Consider the following 24,654-nt stretch of genomic DNA (forward strand, 5'->3'; position numbering starts at 1 on the left):
AATGGGACATGCTTGTATGAGTTTGCTTTTCAATATCGAGCAACATTTTAAGGAACGGAATCCAAATAACATGGTGAATTGAGTAGGTTCCCAATAGGATTCGCATGTAATAAGCTTGTTATTCAAGATAGAGCAACGTTTTAACGAACTGAAACACTGTTTCTTTGTAAATTCAGTTAGTTCCTAGTAGCCTGCTCTTGTAATATGTGTACTTTTAAAGATTTATAAAAATTTGGTGAGCCGAATCTGAGTAACATGGTGAATTCGGTTAGTTCCCAGTAGGCCGCAGTAGTTATAAGTGGACTGTTCGCGATATAGAAAAATTTTCACGAATGGAATCAAAATTTCTAGGCGAATTCAGTGAGTTCCCAATGGGACATGCTTGTATGAGTTTGCTTTTCAATATCGAGCAACATTTTAAGGAACGGAATCCAAGTATCATGGTGAATTGAGTAGGTTCAAAATAGGATTCGCATGTTAAAGCTTGTTATTCAAGATAGAGCAACGTTTTAACGAACTGAAACACTGTTTCTTTGTGAATTCAGTTTGTTCCTAGTAGCCTGCTCTTGTAATATGTGTACTTCTAAAGATTTATAAAAATTTGGTGAGCCGAATCTGAGTAACATGGTGAATTCGGTTAGTTCCCAATAGGCCGCAGTAGTAATAAGTGGACTGTTCGGGATATAGAAAAATTTTCACGAATGGAATCAAAATTTCTAGGCGAATTCAGTGAGTTCCCAATGGGACATGCTTGTATGAGTTTGCTCTTGACCCTCGAGCAACATTTTAAGGAACGGAATCCAAGTAACATGGTGAATTGAGTAGGTTCCCAGTAGGATTCGCATGTAATAAGCTTCTTATTCAAGATAGAGCAACGTTTTAACGAACTGAAACACTGTTTCTTTGTGAATTCAGTTAGTTCCTAGTAGCCTGCTCTTGTAATATGTGTACTTTTAAAGATTTATAAAAATTTGGTGAGCCGAATCTGAGTAACATGGTGAATTCGGTTAGTTCCCAATAGGCCGCAGTAGTAATAAGTGGACTGTTCGGGATATAGAAAAATTTTCACGAATGGAATCAAACTTTCTAGGCGAATTCAGTGAGTTCCCAATGGGACATGCTTGTATGAGTTTGCTTTTCAATATCGAGCAATATTTTAAGGAACGGAATCCAAATAACATGGTGAATTGAGTAGGTTCCCAATAGGATTCGCATGTAATAAGCTTGTTATTCAAGATAGAGCAACGTTTTAACGAACTGAAACACTGTTTCTTTGTGAATTCAGTTTGTTCCTAGTAGCCTGCTCTTGTAATATGTGTACTTCTAAAGATTTATAAAAATTTGGTGAGCCGAATCTGAGTAACATGGTGAATTCGGTTAGTTCCCAATAGGCCGCAGTAGTAATAAGTGGACTGTTCGGGATATAGAAAAATTTTCACGAATGGAATCAAAATTTCTAGGCGAATTCAGTGAGTTCCCAATGGGACATGCTTGTATGAGTTTGCTCTTGACTATCGAGCAACATTTTAAGGAACGGAATCCAAGTAACATGGTGAATTGAGTAGGTTCCCAGTAGGATTCGTATGTAATAAGCTTGTTATTCAAGATAGAGCAACGTTTTAACGAACTGAAACACTGTTTCTTTGTGAATTCAGTTAGTTCCTAGTAGCCTGCTCTTGTAATATGTGTACTTTTAAAGATTTATAAAAATTTGGTGAGCCGAATCTGAGTAACATGGTGAATTCGGTTAGTTCCCAATAGGCCGCAGTAGTAATAAGTGGACTGTTCGGGATATAGAAAAATTTTCACGAATGGAATCAAAATTTCTAGGCGAATTCAGTGAGTTCCCAATGGGACATGCTTGTATGAGTTTGCTTTTCAATACCGAGCAACATTTTAAGAAACGGAATCCAAATAACATGGTGAATTGAGTAGGTTCCCAATAGGATTCGCATGTAATAAGTTTGTTATTCAAGATAGAGCAACGTTTTAACGAACTGAAACACTGTTTCTTTGTGAATTCAGTTTGTTCCTAGTAGCCTGCTCTTGTAATATGTGTACTTCTAAAGATTTATAAAAATTTGGTGAGCCGAATCTGAGTAACAGGGTGAATTCGGTTAGTTCCCAATAGGCCGCAGTAGTAATAAGTGGACTGTTCGGGATATAGAAAAATTTTCAAGAATGGAATCAAAATTTCTAGGCGAATTCAGTGAGTTCCCAATGGGACATGCTTGTATGAGTTTGCTCTTCACTATCGAGCAACATTTTAAGGAACGGAATCCAAGTAACATGGTGAATTGAGTAGTTTCCCAGTAGGATTCGCATGTAATAAGCTTGTTATTCAAGATAGAGCAACGATTTAACGAACTGAAACACTGTTTCTTTGTGAATTCAGTTAGTTCCTAGTAGCCTGCTCTTGTAATATGTGTACTTTTAAAGATTTATAAAAATTTGGTGAGCCGAATCTTAGTAACATGGTGAATTCGGTTAGTTCCAAATAGGCCGCAGTATTAATAAGTGGACTGTTCGGGATATAGAAAAATTTTCACGAATGGAATCAAAATTTCTAGGCGAATTCAGTGAGTTCCCAATGGGACATGCTTGTATGAGTTTGCTCTTGACTATCGAGCAACATTTTAAGGAACGGAATCCAAGTAACATGGTGAATTGAGTAGGTTCCCAGTAGGATTCGTATGTAATAAGCTTGTTATTCAAGATAGAACAACTTTTTAACGAACTGAAACACTGTTTCTTTGTGAATTCAGTTAGTTCCTAGTAGCCTGCTCTTGTAATATGTGTACTTTTAAAGATTTATAAAAATTTGGTGAGCCGAATCTGAGTAACATGGTGAATTCGGTTAGTTCCCAATAGGCCGCAGTAGTAATAAGTGGACTGTTCGGGATATAGAAAAATTTTCACGAATGGAATCAAAATTTCTAGGCGAATTCAGTGAGTTCCCAATGGGACATGCTTGTATGAGTTTGCTTTTCAATATCGAGCAACATTTTAAGGAACGGAATCTAAATAACATGGTGAATTGAGTAGGTTCCCAATAGGATTCGCATGTAATAAGCTTGTTATTCAAGATAGAGCAACGTTTTAACGAACTGAAACACTGTTTCTTTGTGAATTCAGTTTGTTCCTAGTAGCCTGCTCTTGTAATATGTGTACTTCTAAAGATTTATAAAAATTTGGTGAGCCGAATCTGAGTAACATGGTGAATTCGGTTAGTTCCCAATAGGCCGCAGTAGTAATAACTGGACTGTTCGGGATATAGAAAAATTTTCACGAATGGAATCAAAATTTCTAGGCGAATTCAGTGAGTTCCCAATGGGACATGCTTGTATGAGTTTGCTCTTGACTATCGAGCAACATTTTAAGGAACGGAATCCAAGTAACATGGTGAATTGAGTAGGTTCCCAGTAGGATTCGTATGTAATAAGCTTGTTATTCAAGATAGAGCAACGTTTTAACGAACTGAAACACTGTTTCTTTGTGAATTCAGTTAGTTCCTAGTAGCCTGCTCTTGTAATATGTGTACTTTTAAAGATTTATAAAAATTTGGTGAGCCGAATCTGAGTAACATGGTGAATTCGGTTAGTTCCCAATAGGCCGCAGTAGTAATAAGTGGACTGTTCGGGATATAGAAAAATTTTCACGAATGGAATCAAAATTTCTAGGCGAATTCAGTGAGTTCCCAATGGGACATGCTTGTATGAGTTTGCTTTTCAATATCGAGCAACATTTTAAGGAACGGAATCCAAATAACATGGTGAATTGAGTAGGTTCCCAATAGGATTCGCATGTAATAAGCTTGTTATTCAAGATAGAGCAACGTTTTAACGAACTGAAACACTGTTTCTTTGTGAATTCAGTTTGTTCCTAGTAGCCTGCTCTTCTAATATGTGTACTTCTAAAGATTTATAAAAATTTGGTGAGCCGAATCTGAGTAACAGGGTGAATTCGGTTAGTTCCCAATAGGCCGCAGTAGTAATAAGTGGACTGTTCGGGATATAGAAAAATTTTCAAGAATGGAATCAAAATTTCTAGGCGAATTCAGTGAGTTCCCAATGGGACATGCTTGTATGAGTTTGCTCTTCACTATCGAGCAACATTTTAAGGAACGGAATCCAAGTAACATGGTGAATTGAGTAGTTTCCCAGTAGGATTCGCATGTAATAAGCTTGTTATTCAAGATAGAGCAACGATTTAACGAACTGAAACACTGTTTCTTTGTGAATTCAGTTAGTTCCTAGTAGCCTGCTCTTGTAATATGTGTACTTTTAAAGATTTATAAAAATTTGGTGAGCCGAATCTTAGTAACATGGTGAATTAGGTTAGTTCCCAATAGGCCGCAGTATTAATAAGTGGACTTTTCGGGATATAGAAAAATTTTCACGAATGTAATCAAAATTTCTAGGCGAATTCAGTGAGTTCCCAATGGGACATGCTTGTATGAGTTTGCTCTTGACTATCGAGCAACATTTTAAGGAACGGAATCCAAGTATCATGGTGAATTGAGGAGGTTCAAAATAGGATTCGCATGTAATAAGCTTGTTATTCAAGATAGAGCAACGTTTTAACGAACTGAAACACTGTTTCTTTGTAAATTCAGTTAGTTCCTAGTAGCCTGCTCTTGTAATATGTGTACTTTTAAAGATTTATAAAAATTTGGTGAGCCGAATCTGAGTAACATGGTGAATTCGGTTAGTTCCCAGTAGGCCGCAGTAGTTATAAGTGGACTGTTCGCGATATAGAAAAATTTTCACGAATGGAATCAAAATTTCTAGGCGAATTCAGTGAGTTCCCAATGGGACATGCTTGTATGAGTTTGCTTTTCAATATCGAGCAACATTTTAAGGAACGGAATCCAAGTATCATGGTGAATTGAGGAGGTTCAAAATAGGATTCGCATGTTAAAGCTTGTTATTCAAGATAGAGCAACGTTTTAACGAACTGAAACACTGTTTCTTTGTGAATTCAGTTTGTTCCTAGTAGCCTGCTCTTGTAATATGTGTACTTCTAAAGATTTATAAAAATTTGGTGAGCCGAATCTGAGTAACATGGTGAATTCGGTTAGTTCCCAATAGGCCGCAGTAGTAATAAGTGGACTGTTCGGGATATAGAAAAATTTTCACGAATGGAATCAAAATTTCTAGGCGAATTCAGTGAGTTCCCAATGGGACATGCTTGTATGAGTTTGCTCTTGACCCTCGAGCAACATTTTAAGGAACGGAATCCAAGTAACATGGTGAATTGAGTAGGTTCCCAGTAGGATTCGCATGTAATAAGCTTCTTATTCAAGATAGAGCAACGTTTTAACGAACTGAAACACTGTTTCTTTGTGAATTCAGTTAGTTCCTAGTAGCCTGCTCTTGTAATATGTGTACTTTTAAAGATTTATAAAAATTTGGTGAGCCGAATCTGAGTAACATGGTGAATTCGGTTAGTTCCCAATAGGCCGCAGTAGTAATAAGTGGACTGTTCGGGATATAGAAAAATTTTCACGAATGGAATCAAACTTTCTAGGCGAATTCAGTGAGTTCCCAATGGGACATGCTTGTATGAGTTTGCTTTTCAATATCGAGCAACATTTTAAGGAACGGAATCCAAATAACATGGTGAATTGAGTAGGTTCCCAATAGGATTCGCATGTAATAAGCTTGTTATTCAAGATAGAGCAACGTTTTAACGAACTGAAACACTGTTTCTTTGTGAATTCAGTTTGTTCCTAGTAGCCTGCTCTTGTAATATGTGTACTTCTAAAGATATATAAAAATTTGGTGAGCCGAATCTGAGTAACATGGTGAATTCGGTTAGTTCCCAATAGGCCGCAGTAGTAATAAGTGGACTGTTCGGGATATAGAAAAATTTTCACGAATGGAATCAAAATTTCTAGGCGAATTCAGTGAGTTCCCAATGGGACATGCTTGTATGAGTTTGCTCTTGACTATCGAGCAACATTTTAAGGAACGGAATCCAAGTAACATGGTGAATTGAGTAGGTTCCCAGTAGGATTCGTATGTAATAAGCTTGTTATTCAAGATAGAGCAACGTTTTAACGAACTGAAACACTGTTTCTTTGTGAATTCAGTTAGTTCCTAGTAGCCTGCTCTTGTAATATGTGTACTTTTAAAGATTTATAAAAATTTGGTGAGCCGAATCTGAGTAACATGGTGAATTCGGTTAGTTCCCAATAGGCCGCAGTAGTAATAAGTGGACTGTTCGGGATATAGAAAAATTTTCACGAATGGAATCAAAATTTCTAGGCGAATTCAGTGAGTTCCCAATGGGACATGCTTGTATGAGTTTGCTTTTCAATACCGAGCAACATTTTAAGGAACGGAATCCAAATAACATGGTGAATTGAGTAGGTTCCCAATAGGATTCGCATGTAATAAGCTTGTTATTCAAGATAGAGCAACGTTTTAACGAACTGAAACACTGTTTCTTTGTGAATTCAGTTTGTTCCTAGTAGCCTGCTCTTGTAATATGTGTACTTCTAAAGATTTATAAAAATTTGGCGAGCCGAATCTGAGTAACAGGGTGAATTCGGTTAGTTCCCAATAGGCCGCAGTAGTAATAAGTGGACTGTTCGGGATATAGAAAAATTTTCAAGAATGGAATCAAAATTTCTAGGCGAATTCAGTGAGTTCCCAATGGGACATGCTTGTATGAGTTTGCTCTTCACTATCGAGCAACATTTTAAGGAACGGAATCCAAGTAACATGGTGAATTGAGTAGTTTCCCAGTAGGATTCGCATGTAATAAGCTTGTTATTCAAGATAGAGCAACGATTTAACGAACTGAAACACTGTTTCTTTGTGAATTCAGTTAGTTCCTAGTAGCCTGCTCTTGTAATATGTGTACTTTTAAAGATTTATAAAAATTTGGTGAGCCGAATCTTAGTAACATGGTGAATTCGGTTAGTTCCAAATAGGCCGCAGTATTAATAAGTGGACTGTTCGGGATATAGAAAAATTTTCACGAATGGAATCAAAATTTCTAGGCGAATTCAGTGAGTTCCCAATGGGACATGCTTGTATGAGTTTGCTCTTGACTATCGAGCAACATTTTAAGGAACGGAATCCAAGTAACATGGTGAATTGAGTAGGTTCCCAGTAGGATTCGTATGTAATAAGCTTGTTACTCAAGATAGAGCAACGTTTTAACGAACTGAAACACTGTTTCTTTGTGAATTCAGTTAGTTCCTAGTAGCCTGCTCTTGTAATATGTGTACTTTTAAAGATTTATAAAAATTTGGTGAGCCGAATCTGAGTAACATGGTGAATTCGGTTTGTTCCCAATAGGCCGCAGTAGTAATAAGTGGACTGTTCGGGATATAGAAAAATTTTCACGAATGGAATCAAAATTTCTAGGCGAATTCAGTAAGTTCCCAATGGGACATGCTTGTATGAGTTTGCTTTTCAATATCGAGCAACATTTTAAGGAACGGAATCCAAATAACATGGTGAATTGAGTAGGTTCCCAATAGGATTCGCATGTAATAAGCTTGTTATTCAAGATAGAGCAACGTTTTAACGAACTGAAACACTGTTTCTTTGTAAATTCAGTTAGTTCCTAGTAGCCTGCTCTTGTAATATGTGTACTTTTAAAGATTTATAAAAATTTGGTGAGCCGAATCTGAGTAACATGGTGAATTCGGTTAGTTCCCAGTAGGCCGCAGTAGTTATAAGTGGACTGTTCGCGATATAGAAAAATTTTCACGAATGGAATCAAAATTTCTAGGCGAATTCAGTGAGTTCCCAATGGGACATGCTTGTATGAGTTTGCTTTTCAATATCGAGCAACATTTTAAGGAACGGAATCCAAGTATCATGGTGAATTGAGTAGGTTCAAAATAGGATTCGCATGTTAAAGCTTGTTATTCAAGATAGAGCAACGTTTTAACGAACTGAAACACTGTTTCTTTGTGAATTCAGTTTGTTCCTAGTAGCCTGCTCTTGTAATATGTGTACTTCTAAAGATTTATAAAAATTTGGTGAGCCGAATCTGAGTAACATGGTGAATTCGGTTAGTTCCCAATAGGCCGCAGTAGTAATAAGTGGACTGTTCGGGATATAGAAAAATTTTCACGAATGGAATCAAAATTTCTAGGCGAATTCAGTGAGTTCCCAATGGGACATGCTTGTATGAGTTTGCTCTTGACCCTCGAGCAACATTTTCAGGAACGGAATCCAAGTAACATGGTGAATTGAGTAGGTTCCCAGTAGGATTCGCATGTAATAAGCTTCTTATTCAAGATAGAGCAACGTTTTAACGAACTGAAACACTGTTTCTTTGTGAATTCAGTTAGTTCCTAGTAGCCTGCTCTTGTAATATGTGTACTTTTAAAGATTTATAAAAATTTGGTGAGCCGAATCTGAGTAACATGGTGAATTCGGTTAGTTCCCAATAGGCCGCAGTAGTAATAAGTGGACTGTTCGGGATATAGAAAAATTTTCACGAATGGAATCAAACTTTCTAGGCGAATTCAGTGAGTTCCCAATGGGACATGCTTGTATGAGTTTGCTTTTCAATATCGAGCAATATTTTAAGGAACGGAATCCAAATAACATGGTGAATTGAGTAGGTTCCCAATAGGATTCGCATGTAATAAGCTTGTTATTCAAGATAGAGCAACGTTTTAACGAACTGAAACACTGTTTCTTTGTGAATTCAGTTTGTTCCTAGTAGCCTGCTCTTGTAATATGTGTACTTCTAAAGATTTATAAAAATTTGGTGAGCCGAATCTGAGTAACATGGTGAATTCGGTTAGTTCCCAATAGGCCGCAGTAGTAATAAGTGGACTGTTCGGGATATAGAAAAATTTTCACGAATGGAATCAAAATTTCTAGGCGAATTCAGTGAGTTCCCAATGGGACATGCTTGTATGAGTTTGCTCTTGACTATCGAGCAACATTTTAAGGAACGGAATCCAAGTAACATGGTGAATTGAGTAGGTTCCCAGTAGGATTCGTATGTAATAAGCTTGTTATTCAAGATAGAGCAACGTTTTAACGAACTGAAACACTGTTTCTTTGTGAATTCAGTTAGTTCCTAGTAGCCTGCTCTTGTAATATGTGTACTTTTAAAGATTTATAAAAATTTGGTGAGCCGAATCTGAGTAACATGGTGAATTCGGTTAGTTCCCAATAGGCCGCAGTAGTAATAAGTGGACTGTTCAGGATATAGAAAAATTTTCACGAATGGAATCAAAATTTCTAGGCGAATTCAGTGAGTTCCCAATGGGACATGCTTGTATGAGTTTGCTTTTCAATACCGAGCAACATTTTAAGAAACGGAATCCAAATAACATGGTGAATTGAGTAGGTTCCCAATAGGATTCGCATGTAATAAGTTTGTTATTCAAGATAGAGCAACGTTTTAACGAACTGAAACACTGTTTCTTTGTGAATTCAGTTTGTTCCTAGTAGCCTGCTCTTGTAATATGTGTACTTCTAAAGATTTATAAAAATTTGGTGAGCCGAATCTGAGTAACAGGGTGAATTCGGTTAGTTCCCAATAGGCCGCAGTAGTAATAAGTGGACTGTTCGGGATATAGAAAAATTTTCAAGAATGGAATCAAAATTTCTAGGCGAATTCAGTGAGTTCCCAATGGGACATGCTTGTATGAGTTTGCTCTTCACTATCGAGCAACATTTTAAGGAACGGAATCCAAGTAACATGGTGAATTGAGTAGTTTCCCAGTAGGATTCGCATGTAATAAGCTTGTTATTCAAGATAGAGCAACGATTTAACGAACTGAAACACTGTTTCTTTGTGAATTCAGTTAGTTCCTAGTAGCCTGCTCTTGTAATATGTGTACTTTTAAAGATTTATAAAAATTTGGTGAGCCGAATCTTAGTAACATGGTGAATTCGGTTAGTTCCAAATAGGCCGCAGTATTAATAAGTGGACTGTTCGGGATATAGAAAAATTTTCACGAATGGAATCAAAATTTCTAGGCGAATTCAGTGAGTTCCCAATGGGACATGCTTGTATGAGTTTGCTCTTGACTATCGAGCAACATTTTAAGGAACGGAATCCAAGTAACATGGTGAATTGAGTAGGTTCCCAGTAGGATTCGTATGTAATAAGCTTGTTATTCAAGATAGAACAACGTTTTAACGAACTGAAACACTGTTTCTTTGTGAATTCAGTTAGTTCCTAGTAGCCTGCTCTTGTAATATGTGTACTTTTAAAGATTTATAAAAATTTGGTGAGCCGAATCTGAGTAACATGGTGAATTCGGTTAGTTCCCAATAGGCCGCAGTAGTAATAAGTGGACTGTTCGGGATATAGAAAAATTTTCACGAATGGAATCAAAATTTCTAGGCGAATTCAGTGAGTTCCCAATGGGACATGCTTGTATGAGTTTGCTTTTCAATATCGAGCAACATTTTAAGGAACGGAATCTAAATAACATGGTGAATTGAGTAGGTTCCCAATAGGATTCGCATGTAATAAGCTTGTTATTCAAGATAGAGCAACGTTTTAACGAACTGAAACACTGTTTCTTTGTGAATTCAGTTTGTTCCTAGTAGCCTGCTCTTGTAATATGTGTACTTCTAAAGATTTATAAAAATTTGGTGAGCCGAATCTGAGTAACATGGTGAATTCGGTTAGTTCCCAATAGGCCGCAGTAGTAATAACTGGACTGTTCGGGATATAGAAAAATTTTCACGAATGGAATCAAAATTTCTAGGCGAATTCAGTGAGTTCCCAATGGGACATGCTTGTATGAGTTTGCTCTTGACTATCGAGCAACATTTTAAGGAACGGAATCCAAGTAACATGGTGAATTGAGTAGGTTCCCAGTAGGATTCGTATGTAATAAGCTTGTTATTCAAGATAGAGCAACGTTTTAACGAACTGAAACACTGTTTCTTTGTGAATTCAGTTAGTTCCTAGTAGCCTGCTCTTGTAATATGTGTACTTTTAAAGATTTATAAAAATTTGGTGAGCCGAATCTGAGTAACATGGTGAATTCGGTTAGTTCCCAATAGGCCGCAGTAGTAATAAGTGGACTGTTCGGGATATAGAAAAATTTTCACGAATGGAATCAAAATTTCTAGGCGAATTCAGTGAGTTCCCAATGGGACATGCTTGTATGAGTTTGCTTTTCAATATCGAGCAACATTTTAAGGAACGGAATCCAAATAACATGGTGAATTGAGTAGGTTCCCAATAGGATTCGCATGTAATAAGCTTGTTATTCAAGATAGAGCAACGTTTTAACGAACTGAAACACTGTTTCTTTGTGAATTCAGTTTGTTCCTAGTAGCCTGCTCTTCTAATATGTGTACTTCTAAAGATTTATAAAAATTTGGTGAGCCGAATCTGAGTAACAGGGTGAATTCGGTTAGTTCCCAATAGGCCGCAGTAGTAATAAGTGGACTGTTCGGGATATAGAAAAATTTTCAAGAATGGAATCAAAATTTCTAGGCGAATTCAGTGAGTTCCCAATGGGACATGCTTGTATGAGTTTGCTCTTCACTATCGAGCAACATTTTAAGGAACGGAATCCAAGTAACATGGTGAATTGAGTAGTTTCCCAGTAGGATTCGCATGTAATAAGCTTGTTATTCAAGATAGAGCAACGATTTAACGAACTGAAACACTGTTTCTTTGTGAATTCAGTTAGTTCCTAGTAGCCTGCTCTTGTAATATGTGTACTTTTAAAGATTTATAAAAATTTGGTGAGCCGAATCTTAGTAACATGGTGAATTAGGTTAGTTCCCAATAGGCCGCAGTATTAATAAGTGGACTTTTCGGGATATAGAAAAATTTTCACGAATGTAATCAAAATTTCTAGGCGAATTCAGTGAGTTCCCAATGGGACATGCTTGTATGAGTTTGCTCTTGACTATCGAGCAACATTTTAAGGAACGGAATCCAAGTAACATGGTGAATTGAGTAGGTTCCCAGTAGGATTCGTATGTAATAAGCTTGTTATTCAAGATAGAGCAACGTTTTAACGAACTGAAACACTGTTTCTTTGTGAATTCAGTTAGTTCCTAGTAGCCTGCTCTTGTAATATGTGTACTTTTAAAGATTTATAAAAATTTGGTGAGCCGAATCTGAGTAACATGGTGAATTCGGTTAGTTCCCAATAGGCCGCAGTAGTAATAAGTGGACTGTTCGGGATATAGAAAAATTTTCACGAATGGAATCAAAATTTCTAGGCGAATTCAGTGAGTTCCCAATGGGACATGCTTGTATGAGTTTGCTTTTCAATATCGAGCAACATTTTAAGGAACGGAATCCAAATAACATGGTGAATTGAGTAGGTTCCCAATAGGATTCGCATGTAATAAGCTTGTTATTCAAGATAGAGCAACGTTTTAACGAACTGAAACACTGTTTCTTTGTGAATTCAGTTTGTTCCTAGTAGCCTGCTCTTGTAATATGTGTACTTCTAAAGATTTATAAAAATTTGGTGAGCCGAATCTGAGTAACATGGTGAATTCGGTTAGTTCCCAATAGGCCGCAGTAGTAATAAGTGGACTGTTCGGGATATAGAAAAATTTTCACGAATGGAATCAAAATTTCTAGGCGAATTCAGTGAGTTCCCAATGGGACATGCTTGTATGAGTTTGCTCTTGACTATCGAGCAACATTTTAAGGAACGGAATCCAAGTAACATGGTGAATTGAGTAGTTTCCCAGTAGGATTCGTATGTAATAAGCTTGTTATTCAAGATAGAGCAACGTTTTAACGAACTGAAACACTGTTTCTTTGTGAATTCAGTTAGTTCCTAGTAGCCTGCTCTTGTAATATGTGTACTTTTAAAGATTTATAAAAATTTGGTGAGCCGAATCTGAGTAACATGGTGAATTCGGTTAGTTCCCAATAGGCCGCAGTAGTAATAAGTGGACTGTTCGGGATATAGAAAAATTTTCACGAATGGAATCAAAATTTCTAGGCGAATTCAGTGAGTTCCCAATGGGACATGCTTGTATGAGTTTGCTTTTCAATATCGAGCAACATTTTAAGGAACGGAATCCAAATAACATGGTGAATTGAGTAGGTTCCCAATAGGATTCGCATGTAATAAGCTTGTTATTCAAGATAGAGCAACGTTTTAACGAACTGAAACACTGTTTCTTTGTGAATTCAGTTTGTTCCTAGTAGCCTGCTCTTGTAATATGTGTAATTCTATAGATTTATAAAAATTTGGTGAGCCGAATCTGAGTAACATGGTGAATTCGGTTAGTTCCCAATAGGCCGCAGTAGTAATAAGTGGACTGTTCGGGATATAGAAAAATTTTCAAGAATGGAATCAAAATTTCTAGGCGAATTCAGTGAGTTCCCAATGGGACATGCTTGTATGAGTTTGCTTTTCAATATCGAGCAACATTTTAAGGAACGGAATCCAAATAACATGGTGAATTGAGTAGGTTCCCAATAGGATTCGCATGTAATAAGCTTGTTATTCAAGATAGAGCAACGTTTTAACGAACTGAAACACTGTTTCTTTGTGAATTCAGTTTGTTCCTAGTAGCCTGCTCTTGTAATATGTGTACTTCTAAAGATTTATAAAAATTTGGTGAGCCGAATCTTAGTAACATGGTGAATTCGGTTAGTTCCCAATAGGCCGCAGTAGTAATAAGTGGACTGTTCGGGATATAGAAAAATTTTCACGAATGGAATCAAAATTTCTAGGCGAATTCAGTGAGTTCCCAATGGGACATGCTTGTATGAGTTTGCTCTTGACTATCGAGCAACATTTTAAGGAACGGAATCCAAGTAACATGGTGAATTGAGTAGGTTCCCAGTAGGATTCGTATGTAATAAGCTTGTTACTCAAGATAGAGCAACGTTTTAACGAACTGAAACACTGTTTCTTTGTGAATTCAGTTAGTTCCTAGTAGCCTGCTCTTGTAATATGTGTACTTTTAAAGATTTATAAAAATTTGGTGAGCCGAATCTGAGTAACATGGTGAATTCGGTTAGTTCCCAATAGGCCGCAGTAGTAATAAGTGGACTGTTCGGGATATAGAAAAATTTTCACGAATGGAATCAAACTTTCTAGGCGAATTCAGTGAGTTCCCAATGGGACATGCTTGTATGAGTTTGCTCTTCACTATCGAGCAACATTTTAAGGAACGGAATCCAAGTAACATGGTGAATTGAGTAGTTTCCCAGTAGGATTCGCATGTAATAAGCTTGTTATTCAAGATAGAGCAACGATTTAACGAACTGAAACACTGTTTCTTTGTGAATTCAGTTAGTTCCTAGTAGCCTGCTCTTGTAATATGTGTACTTTTAAAGATTTATAAAAATTTGGTGAGCCGAATCTTAGTAACATGGTGAATTCGGTTAGTTCCCAATAGGCCGCAGTAGTAATAAGTGGACTGTTCGGGATATAGAAAAATTTTCACGAATGGAATCAAAATTTCTAGGCGAATTCAGTGAGTTCCCAATGGGACATGCTTGTATGAGTTTGCTCTTGACTATCGAGCAACATTTTAAGGAACGGAATCCAAGTAACATGGTGAATTGAGTAGGTTCCCAGTAGGATTCGTATGTAATAAGCTTGTTATTCAAGATAGAGCAACGTTTTAACGAACTGAAACACTGTTTCTTTGTGAATTCAGTTAGTTCCTAGTAGCCTGCTCTTGTAATATGTGTACTTTTAAAGATTTATAAAAATTTGGTGAGCCGAATCTGAGTAACATGGTGAATTCGGTTAGTTCCCAATAGGCCGCAGTAGTAATAAGTGGACTGTTCGGGATATAGAAAAATTTTCACGAATGGAATCAAAATTTCTAGGCGAATTCAGTGAGTTCCCAATGGGACATGCTTGTATGAGTTTGCTTTTCAATACCGAGCAACATTTTAAGGAACGGAATCCAAATAACATGGTGAATTGAGTTGGTTCCCAATAGGATTCGCATGTAATAAGCTTGTTATTCAAGATAGAGCAACGTTTTAACGAACTGAAACACTGTTTCTTTGTGAATTCAGTTTGTTCCTAGTAGCCTGCTCTTGTAATATGTGTACTTCTAAAGATTTATAAAAATTTGGTGAGCCGAATCTGAGTAAAGGGTGAATTCGGTGAGTTCCCAATAGGCCGCAGTAGTAATAAGTGGACTGTTCGGGATATAGAAAAATTTTCAAGAATGGAATCAAAATTTCTAGGCGAATTCAGTGAGTTCCCAATGGGACATGCTTGTATGAGTTTGCTCTTCACTATCGAGCAACATTTTAAGGAACGGAATCCAAGTAACATGGTGAATTGAGTAGTTTCCCAGTAGGATTCGCATGTAATAAGCTTGTTATTCAAGATAGAGCAACGATTTAACGAACTGAAACACTGTTTCTTTGTGAATTCAGTTAGTTCCTAGTAGTCTGCTCTTGTAATATGTGTACTTTTAAAGATTTATAAAAATTTGGTGAGCCGAATCTTAGTAACATGGTGAATTCGGTTAGTTCCCAATAGGCCGCAGTAGTAATAAGTGGACTGTTCTGGATATAGAAAAATTTTCACGAATGGAATCAAACTTTCTAGGCGAATTCAGTGAGTTCCCAATGGGACATGCTTGTATGAGTTTGCTCTTGACTATCGAGCAACATTTTAAGGAACGGAATCCAAGTAACATGGTGAATTGAGTAGGTTCCCAGTAGGATTCGTATGTAATAAGCTTGTTATTCAAGATAGAGCAACGTTTTAACGAACTGAAACACTGTTTCTTTGTGAATTCAGTTAGTTCCTAGTAGCCTGCTCTTGTAATATGTGTACTTTTAAAGATTTATAAAAATTTGGTGAACCGAATCTGAGTAACATGGTGAATTCAGTTAGTTCCCAATAGGCCGCAGTAGTAATAAGTGGACTGTTCGGGATATAGAAAAATTTTCACGAATGGAATCAAAATTTCTAGGCGAATTCAGTGAGTTCCCAATGGGACATGCTTGTATGAGTTTGCTTTTCAATATCGAGCAACATTTTAAGGAACGGAATCCAAATAACATGGTGAATTGAGTAGGTTCCCAATAGGATTCGCATGTAATAAGCTTGTTATTCAAGATAGAGCAACGTTTTAACGAACTGAAACACTGTTTCTTTGTGAATTCAGTTTGTTCCTAGTAGCCTGCTCTTGTAATATGTGTACTTCTAAAGATTTATAAAAATTTGGTGAGCCGAATCTTAGTAACATGGTGAATTCGGTTAGTTCCCAATAGGCCGCAGTAGTAATAAGTGGACTGTTCGGGATATAGAAAAATTTTCACGAATGGAATCAAAATTTCTAGGCGAATTCAGTGAGTTCCCAATGGGACATGCTTGTATGAGTTTGCTCTTGACTATCGAGCAACATTTTAAGGAACGGAATCCAAGTAACATGGTGAATTGAGTAGGTTCCCAGTAGGATTCGTATGTAATAAGCTTGTTATTCAAGATAGAGCAACGTTTTAACGAACTGAAACACTGTTTCTTTGTGAATTCAGTTAGTTCCTAGTAGCCTGCTCTTGTAATATGTGTACTTTTAAAGATTTATAAAAATTTGGTGAGCCGAATCTGAGTAACATGGTGAATTCGGTTAGTTCCCAATAGGCCGCAGTAGTAATAAGTGGACCTTTCGGGATATAGAAAAATTTTCACGAATGGAATCAAAATTTCTAGGCGAATTCAGTGAGTTCCCAATGGGACATGCTTGTATGAGTTTGCTTTTCAATATCGAGCAACATTTTAAGGAACGGAATCCAAATAACATGGTGAATTGAGTAGGTTCCCAATAGGATTCGCATGTAATAAGCTTGTTATTCAAGATAGAGCAACGTTTTAACGAACTGAAACACTGTTTCTTTGTGAATTCAGTTTGTTCCTAGTAGCCTGCTCTTGTAATATGTGTACTTCTAAAGATTTATAAAAATTTGGTGAGCCGAATCTGAGTAACATGGTGAATTCGGTTAGTTCCCAATAGGCCGCAGTAGTAATAAGTGGACTGTTCGGGATATAGAAAAATTTTCACGAATGGAATCAAAATTTCTAGGCGAATTCAGTGAGTTCCCAATGGGACATGCTTGTATGAGTTTGCTTTTCAATATCGAGCAACATTTTAAGGAACGGAATCCAAATAACATGGTGAATTGAGTAGGTTCCCAATAGGATTCGCATGTAATAAGCTTGTTATTCAAGATAGAGCAACGTTTTAACGAACTGAAACACTGTTTCTTTGTGAATTCAGTTTGTTCATAGTAGCCTGCTCTTGTAATATGTGTACTTTTAAAGATTTATAAAAATTTGGTGAGCCGAATCTGAGTAACAGGGTGAATTCGGTTAGTTCCCAATAGGACGCAGTAGTAATAAGTGGACTGTTCGGTATATAGAAAAATTTTCACGAATGGAATCAAAATTTCTAGGCGAATTCAGTGAGTTCCCAATGGGACATGCTTGTATGAGTTTGCTCTTCACTATCGAGCAACATTTTAAGGAACGGAATCCAAGTAACATGGTGAATTGAGTAGTTTCCCAGTAGGATTCGCATGTAATAAGCTTGTTATTCAAGATAGAGCAACGTTTTAACGAACTGAAACACTGATTCTTTGTGAATTCAGTTAGTTCCTAGTAGCCTGCTCTTGTAATATGTGTACTTTTAAAGATTTATAAAAATTTGGTGAGCCGAATCTGAGTAACATGGTGAATTCGGTTTGTTCCCAATAGGCCGCAGTAGTAATAAGTGGACTGTTCGGGATATAGAAAAATTTTCACGAATGGAATCAAAATTTCTAGGCGAATTCAGTAAGTTCCCAATGGGACATGCTTGTATGAGTTTGCTTTTCAATATCGAGCAACATTTTAAGGAACGGAATCCAAATAACATGGTGAATTGAGTAGGTTCCCAATAGGATTCGCATGTAATAAGCTTGTTATTCAAGATAGAGCAACGTTTTAACGAACTGAAACACTGTTTCTTTGTAAATTCAGTTAGTTCCTAGTAGCCTGCTCTTGTAATATGTGTACTTTTAAAGATTTATAAAAATTTGGTGAGCCGAATCTGAGTAACATGGTGAATTCGGTTAGTTCCCAGTAGGCCGCAGTAGTTATAAGTGGACTGTTCGCGATATAGAAAAATTTTCACGAATGGAATCAAAATTTCTAGGCGAATTCAGTGAGTTCCCAATGGGACATGCTTGTATGAGTTTGCTTTTCAATATCGAGCAACATTTTAAGGAACGGAATCCAAGTATCATGGTGAATTGAGTAGGTTCAAAATAGGATTCGCATGTTAAAGCTTGTTATTCAAGATAGAGCAACGTTTTAACGAACTGAAACACTGTTTCTTTGTGAATTCAGTTTGTTCCTAGTAGCCTGCTCTTGTAATATGTGTACTTCTAAAGATTTATAAAAATTTGGTGAGCCGAATCTGAGTAACATGGTGAATTCGGTTAGTTCCCAATAGGCCGCAGTAGTAATAAGTGGACTGTTCGGGATATAGAAAAATTTTCACGAATGGAATCAAAATTTCTAGGCGAATTCAGTGAGTTCCCAATGGGACATGCTTGTATGAGTTTGCTCTTGACCCTCGAGCAACATTTTCAGGAACGGAATCCAAGTAACATGGTGAATTGAGTAGGTTCCCAGTAGGATTCGCATGTAATAAGCTTCTTATTCAAGATAGAGCAACGTTTTAACGAACTGAAACACTGTTTCTTTGTGAATTCAGTTAGTTCCTAGTAGCCTGCTCTTGTAATATGTGTACTTTTAAAGATTTATAAAAATTTGGTGAGCCGAATCTGAGTAACATGGTGAATTCGGTTAGTTCCCAATAGGCCGCAGTAGTAATAAGTGGACTGTTCGGGATATAGAAAAATTTTCACGAATGGAATCAAACTTTCTAGGCGAATTCAGTGAGTTCCCAATGGGACATGCTTGTATGAGTTTGCTTTTCAATATCGAGCAATATTTTAAGGAACGGAATCCAAATAACATGGTGAATTGAGTAGGTTCCCAATAGGATTCGCATGTAATAAGCTTGTTATTCAAGATAGAGCAACGTTTTAACGAACTGAAACACTGTTTCTTTGTGAATTCAGTTTGTTCCTAGTAGCCTGCTCTTGTAATATGTGTACTTCTAAAGATTTATAAAAATTTGGTGAGCCGAATCTGAGTAACATGGTGAATTCGGTTAGTTCCCAATAGGCCGCAGTAGTAATAAGTGGACTGTTCGGGATATAGAAAAATTTTCACGAATGGAATCAAAATTTCTAGGCGAATTCAGTGAGTTCCCAATGGGACATGCTTGTATGAGTTTGCTCTTGACTATCGAGCAACATTTTAAGGAACGGAATCCAAGTAACATGGTGAATTGAGTAGGTTCCCAGTAGGATTCGTATGTAATAAGCTTGTTATTCAAGATAGAGCAACGTTTTAACGAACTGAAACACTGTTTCTTTGTGAATTCAGTTAGTTCCTAGTAGCCTGCTCTTGTAATATGTGTACTTTTAAAGATTTATAAAAATTTGGTGAGCCGAATCTGAGTAACATGGTGAATTCGGTTAGTTCCCAATAGGCCGCAGTAGTAATAAGTGGACTGTTCAGGATATAGAAAAATTTTCACGAATGGAATCAAAATTTCTAGGCGAATTCAGTGAGTTCCCAATGGGACATGCTTGTATGAGTTTGCTTTTCAATACCGAGCAACATTTTAAGAAACGGAATCCAAATAACATGGTGAATTGAGTAGGTTCCCAATAGGATTCGCATGTAATAAGTTTGTTATTCAAGATAGAGCAACGTTTTAACGAACTGAAACACTGTTTCTTTGTGAATTCAGTTTGTTCCTAGTAGCCTGCTCTTGTAATATGTGTACTTCTAAAGATTTATAAAAATTTGGTGAGCCGAATCTGAGTAACAGGGTGAATTCGGTTAGTTCCCAATAGGCCGCAGTAGTAATAAGTGGACTGTTCGGGATATAGAAAAATTTTCAAGAATGGAATCAAAATTTCTAGGCGAATTCAGTGAGTTCCCAATGGGACATGCTTGTATGAGTTTGCTCTTCACTATCGAGCAACATTTTAAGGAACGGAATCCAAGTAACATGGTGAATTGAGTAGTTTCCCAGTAGGATTCGCATGTAATAAGCTTGTTATTCAAGATAGAGCAACGATTTAACGAACTGAAACACTGTTTCTTTGTGAATTCAGTTAGTTCCTAGTAGCCTGCTCTTGTAATATGTGTACTTTTAAAGATTTATAAAAATTTGGTGAGCCGAATCTTAGTAACATGGTGAATTCGGTTAGTTCCAAATAGGCCGCAGTATTAATAAGTGGACTGTTCGGGATATAGAAAAATTTTCACGAATGGAATCAAAATTTCTAGGCGAATTCAGTGAGTTCCCAATGGGACATGCTTGTATGAGTTTGCTCTTGACTATCGAGCAACATTTTAAGGAACGGAATCCAAGTAACATGGTGAATTGAGTAGGTTCCCAGTAGGATTCGTATGTAATAAGCTTGTTATTCAAGATAGAACAACGTTTTAACGAACTGAAACACTGTTTCTTTGTGAATTCAGTTAGTTCCTAGTAGCCTGCTCTTGTAATATGTGTACTTTTAAAGATTTATAAAAATTTGGTGAGCCGAATCTGAGTAACATGGTGAATTCGGTTAGTTCCCAATAGGCCGCAGTAGTAATAAGTGGACTGTTCGGGATATAGAAAAATTTTCACGAATGGAATCAAAATTTCTAGGCGAATTCAGTGAGTTCCCAATGGGACATGCTTGTATGAGTTTGCTTTTCAATATCGAGCAACATTTTAAGGAACGGAATCTAAATAACATGGTGAATTGAGTAGGTTCCCAATAGGATTCGCATGTAATAAGCTTGTTATTCAAGATAGAGCAACGTTTTAACGAACTGAAACACTGTTTCTTTGTGAATTCAGTTTGTTCCTAGTAGCCTGCTCTTGTAATATGTGTACTTCTAAAGATTTATAAAAATTTGGTGAGCCGAATCTGAGTAACATGGTGAATTCGGTTAGTTCCCAATAGGCCGCAGTAGTAATAACTGGACTGTTCGGGATATAGAAAAATTTTCACGAATGGAATCAAAATTTCTAGGCGAATTCAGTGAGTTCCCAATGGGACATGCTTGTATGAGTTTGCTCTTGACTATCGAGCAACATTTTAAGGAACGGAATCCAAGTAACATGGTGAATTGAGTAGGTTCCCAGTAGGATTCGTATGTAATAAGCTTGTTATTCAAGATAGAGCAACGTTTTAACGAACTGAAACACTGTTTCTTTGTGAATTCAGTTAGTTCCTAGTAGCCTGCTCTTGTAATATGTGTACTTTTAAAGATTTATAAAAATTTGGTGAGCCGAATCTGAGTAACATGGTGAATTCGGTTAGTTCCCAATAGGCCGCAGTAGTAATAAGTGGACTGTTCGGGATATAGAAAAATTTTCACGAATGGAATCAAAATTTCTAGGCGAATTCAGTGAGTTCCCAATGGGACATGCTTGTATGAGTTTGCTTTTCAATATCGAGCAACATTTTAAGGAACGGAATCCAAATAACATGGTGAATTGAGTAGGTTCCCAATAGGATTCGCATGTAATAAGCTTGTTATTCAAGATAGAGCAACGTTTTAACGAACTGAAACACTGTTTCTTTGTGAATTCAGTTTGTTCCTAGTAGCCTGCTCTTCTAATATGTGTACTTCTAAAGATTTATAAAAATTTGGTGAGCCGAATCTGAGTAACAGGGTGAATTCGGTTAGTTCCCAATAGGCCGCAGTAGTAATAAGTGGACTGTTCGGGATATAGAAAAATTTTCAAGAATGGAATCAAAATTTCTAGGCGAATTCAGTGAGTTCCCAATGGGACATGCTTGTATGAGTTTGCTCTTCACTATCGAGCAACATTTTAAGGAACGGAATCCAAGTAACATGGTGAATTGAGTAGTTTCCCAGTAGGATTCGCATGTAATAAGCTTGTTATTCAAGATAGAGCAACGATTTAACGAACTGAAACACTGTTTCTTTGTGAATTCAGTTAGTTCCTAGTAGCCTGCTCTTGTAATATGTGTACTTTTAAAGATTTATAAAAATTTGGTGAGCCGAATCTTAGTAACATGGTGAATTAGGTTAGTTCCCAATAGGCCGCAGTATTAATAAGTGGACTTTTCGGGATATAGAAAAATTTTCACGAATGTAATCAAAATTTCTAGGCGAATTCAGTGAGTTCCCAATGGGACATGCTTGTATGAGTTTGCTCTTGACTATCGAGCAACATTTTAAGGAACGGAATCCAAGTAACATGGTGAATTGAGTAGGTTCCCAGTAGGATTCGTATGTAATAAGCTTGTTATTCAAGATAGAGCAACGTTTTAACGAACTGAAACACTGTTTCTTTGTGAATTCAGTTAGTTCCTAGTAGCCTGCTCTTGTAATATGTGTACTTTTAAAGATTTATAAAAATTTGGTGAGCCGAATCTGAGTAACATGGTGAATTCGGTTAGTTCCCAATAGGCCGCAGTAGTAATAAGTGGACTGTTCGGGATATAGAAAAATTTTCACGAATGGAATCAAAATTTCTAGGCGAATTCAGTGAGTTCCCAATGGGACATGCTTGTATGAGTTTGCTTTTCAATATCGAGCAACATTTTAAGGAACGGAATCCAAATAACATGGTGAATTGAGTAGGTTCCCAATAGGATTCGCATGTAATAAGCTTGTTATTCAAGATAGAGCAACGTTTTAACGAACTGAAACACTGTTTCTTTGTGAATTCAGTTTGTTCCTAGTAGCCTGCTCTTGTAATATGTGTACTTCTAAAGATTTATAAAAATTTGGTGAGCCGAATCTGAGTAACATGGTGAATTCGGTTAGTTCCCAATAGGCCGCAGTAGTAATAAGTGGACTGTTCGGGATATAGAAAAATTTTCACGAATGGAATCAAAATTTCTAGGCGAATTCAGTGAGTTCCCAATGGGACATGCTTGTATGAGTTTGCTCTTGACTATCGAGCAACATTTTAAGGAACGGAATCCAAGTAACATGGTGAATTGAGTAGTTTCCCAGTAGGATTCGTATGTAATAAGCTTGTTATTCAAGATAGAGCAACGTTTTAACGAACTGAAACACTGTTTCTTTGTGAATTCAGTTAGTTCCTAGTAGCCTGCTCTTGTAATATGTGTACTTTTAAAGATTTATAAAAATTTGGTGAGCCGAATCTGAGTAACATGGTGAATTCGGTTAGTTCCCAATAGGCCGCAGTAGTAATAAGTGGACTGTTCGGGATATAGAAAAATTTTCACGAATGGAATCAAAATTTCTAGGCGAATTCAGTGAGTTCCCAATGGGACATGCTTGTATGAGTTTGCTTTTCAATATCGAGCAACATTTTAAGGAACGGAATCCAAATAACATGGTGAATTGAGTAGGTTCCCAATAGGATTCGCATGTAATAAGCTTGTTATTCAAGATAGAGCAACGTTTTAACGAACTGAAACACTGTTTCTTTGTGAATTCAGTTTGTTCCTAGTAGCCTGCTCTTGTAATATGTGTAATTCTATAGATTTATAAAAATTTGGTGAGCCGAATCTGAGTAACATGGTGAATTCGGTTAGTTCCCAATAGGCCGCAGTAGTAATAAGTGGACTGTTCGGGATATAGAAAAATTTTCAAGAATGGAATCAAAATTTCTAGGCGAATTCAGTGAGTTCCCAATGGGACATGCTTGTATGAGTTTGCTTTTCAATATCGAGCAACATTTTAAGGAACGGAATCCAAATAACATGGTGAATTGAGTAGGTTCCCAATAGGATTCGCATGTAATAAGCTTGTTATTCAAGATAGAGCAACGTTTTAACGAACTGAAACACTGTTTCTTTGTGAATTCAGTTTGTTCCTAGTAGCCTGCTCTTGTAATATGTGTACTTCTAAAGATTTATAAAAATTTGGTGAGCCGAATCTTAGTAACATGGTGAATTCGGTTAGTTCCCAATAGGCCGCAGTAGTAATAAGTGGACTGTTCGGGATATAGAAAAATTTTCACGAATGGAATCAAAATTTCTAGGCGAATTCAGTGAGTTCCCAATGGGACATGCTTGTATGAGTTTGCTCTTGACTATCGAGCAACATTTTAAGGAACGGAATCCAAGTAACATGGTGAATTGAGTAGGTTCCCAGTAGGATTCGTATGTAATAAGCTTGTTACTCAAGATAGAGCAACGTTTTAACGAACTGAAACACTGTTTCTTTGTGAATTCAGTTAGTTCCTAGTAGCCTGCTCTTGTAATATGTGTACTTTTAAAGATTTATAAAAATTTGGTGAGCCGAATCTGAGTAACATGGTGAATTCGGTTAGTTCCCAATAGGCCGCAGTAGTAATAAGTGGACTGTTCGGGATATAGAAAAATTTTCACGAATGGAATCAAACTTTCTAGGCGAATTCAGTGAGTTCCCAATGGGACATGCTTGTATGAGTTTGCTCTTCACTATCGAGCAACATTTTAAGGAACGGAATCCAAGTAACATGGTGAATTGAGTAGTTTCCCAGTAGGATTCGCATGTAATAAGCTTGTTATTCAAGATAGAGCAACGATTTAACGAACTGAAACACTGTTTCTTTGTGAATTCAGTTAGTTCCTAGTAGCCTGCTCTTGTAATATGTGTACTTTTAAAGATTTATAAAAATTTGGTGA

Source organism: Rattus norvegicus, chromosome 11, assembly GCF_036323735.1.
Source record: "Rattus norvegicus strain BN/NHsdMcwi chromosome 11, GRCr8, whole genome shotgun sequence".
Classification (NCBI taxonomy): domain Eukaryota; kingdom Metazoa; phylum Chordata; class Mammalia; order Rodentia; family Muridae; genus Rattus; species Rattus norvegicus.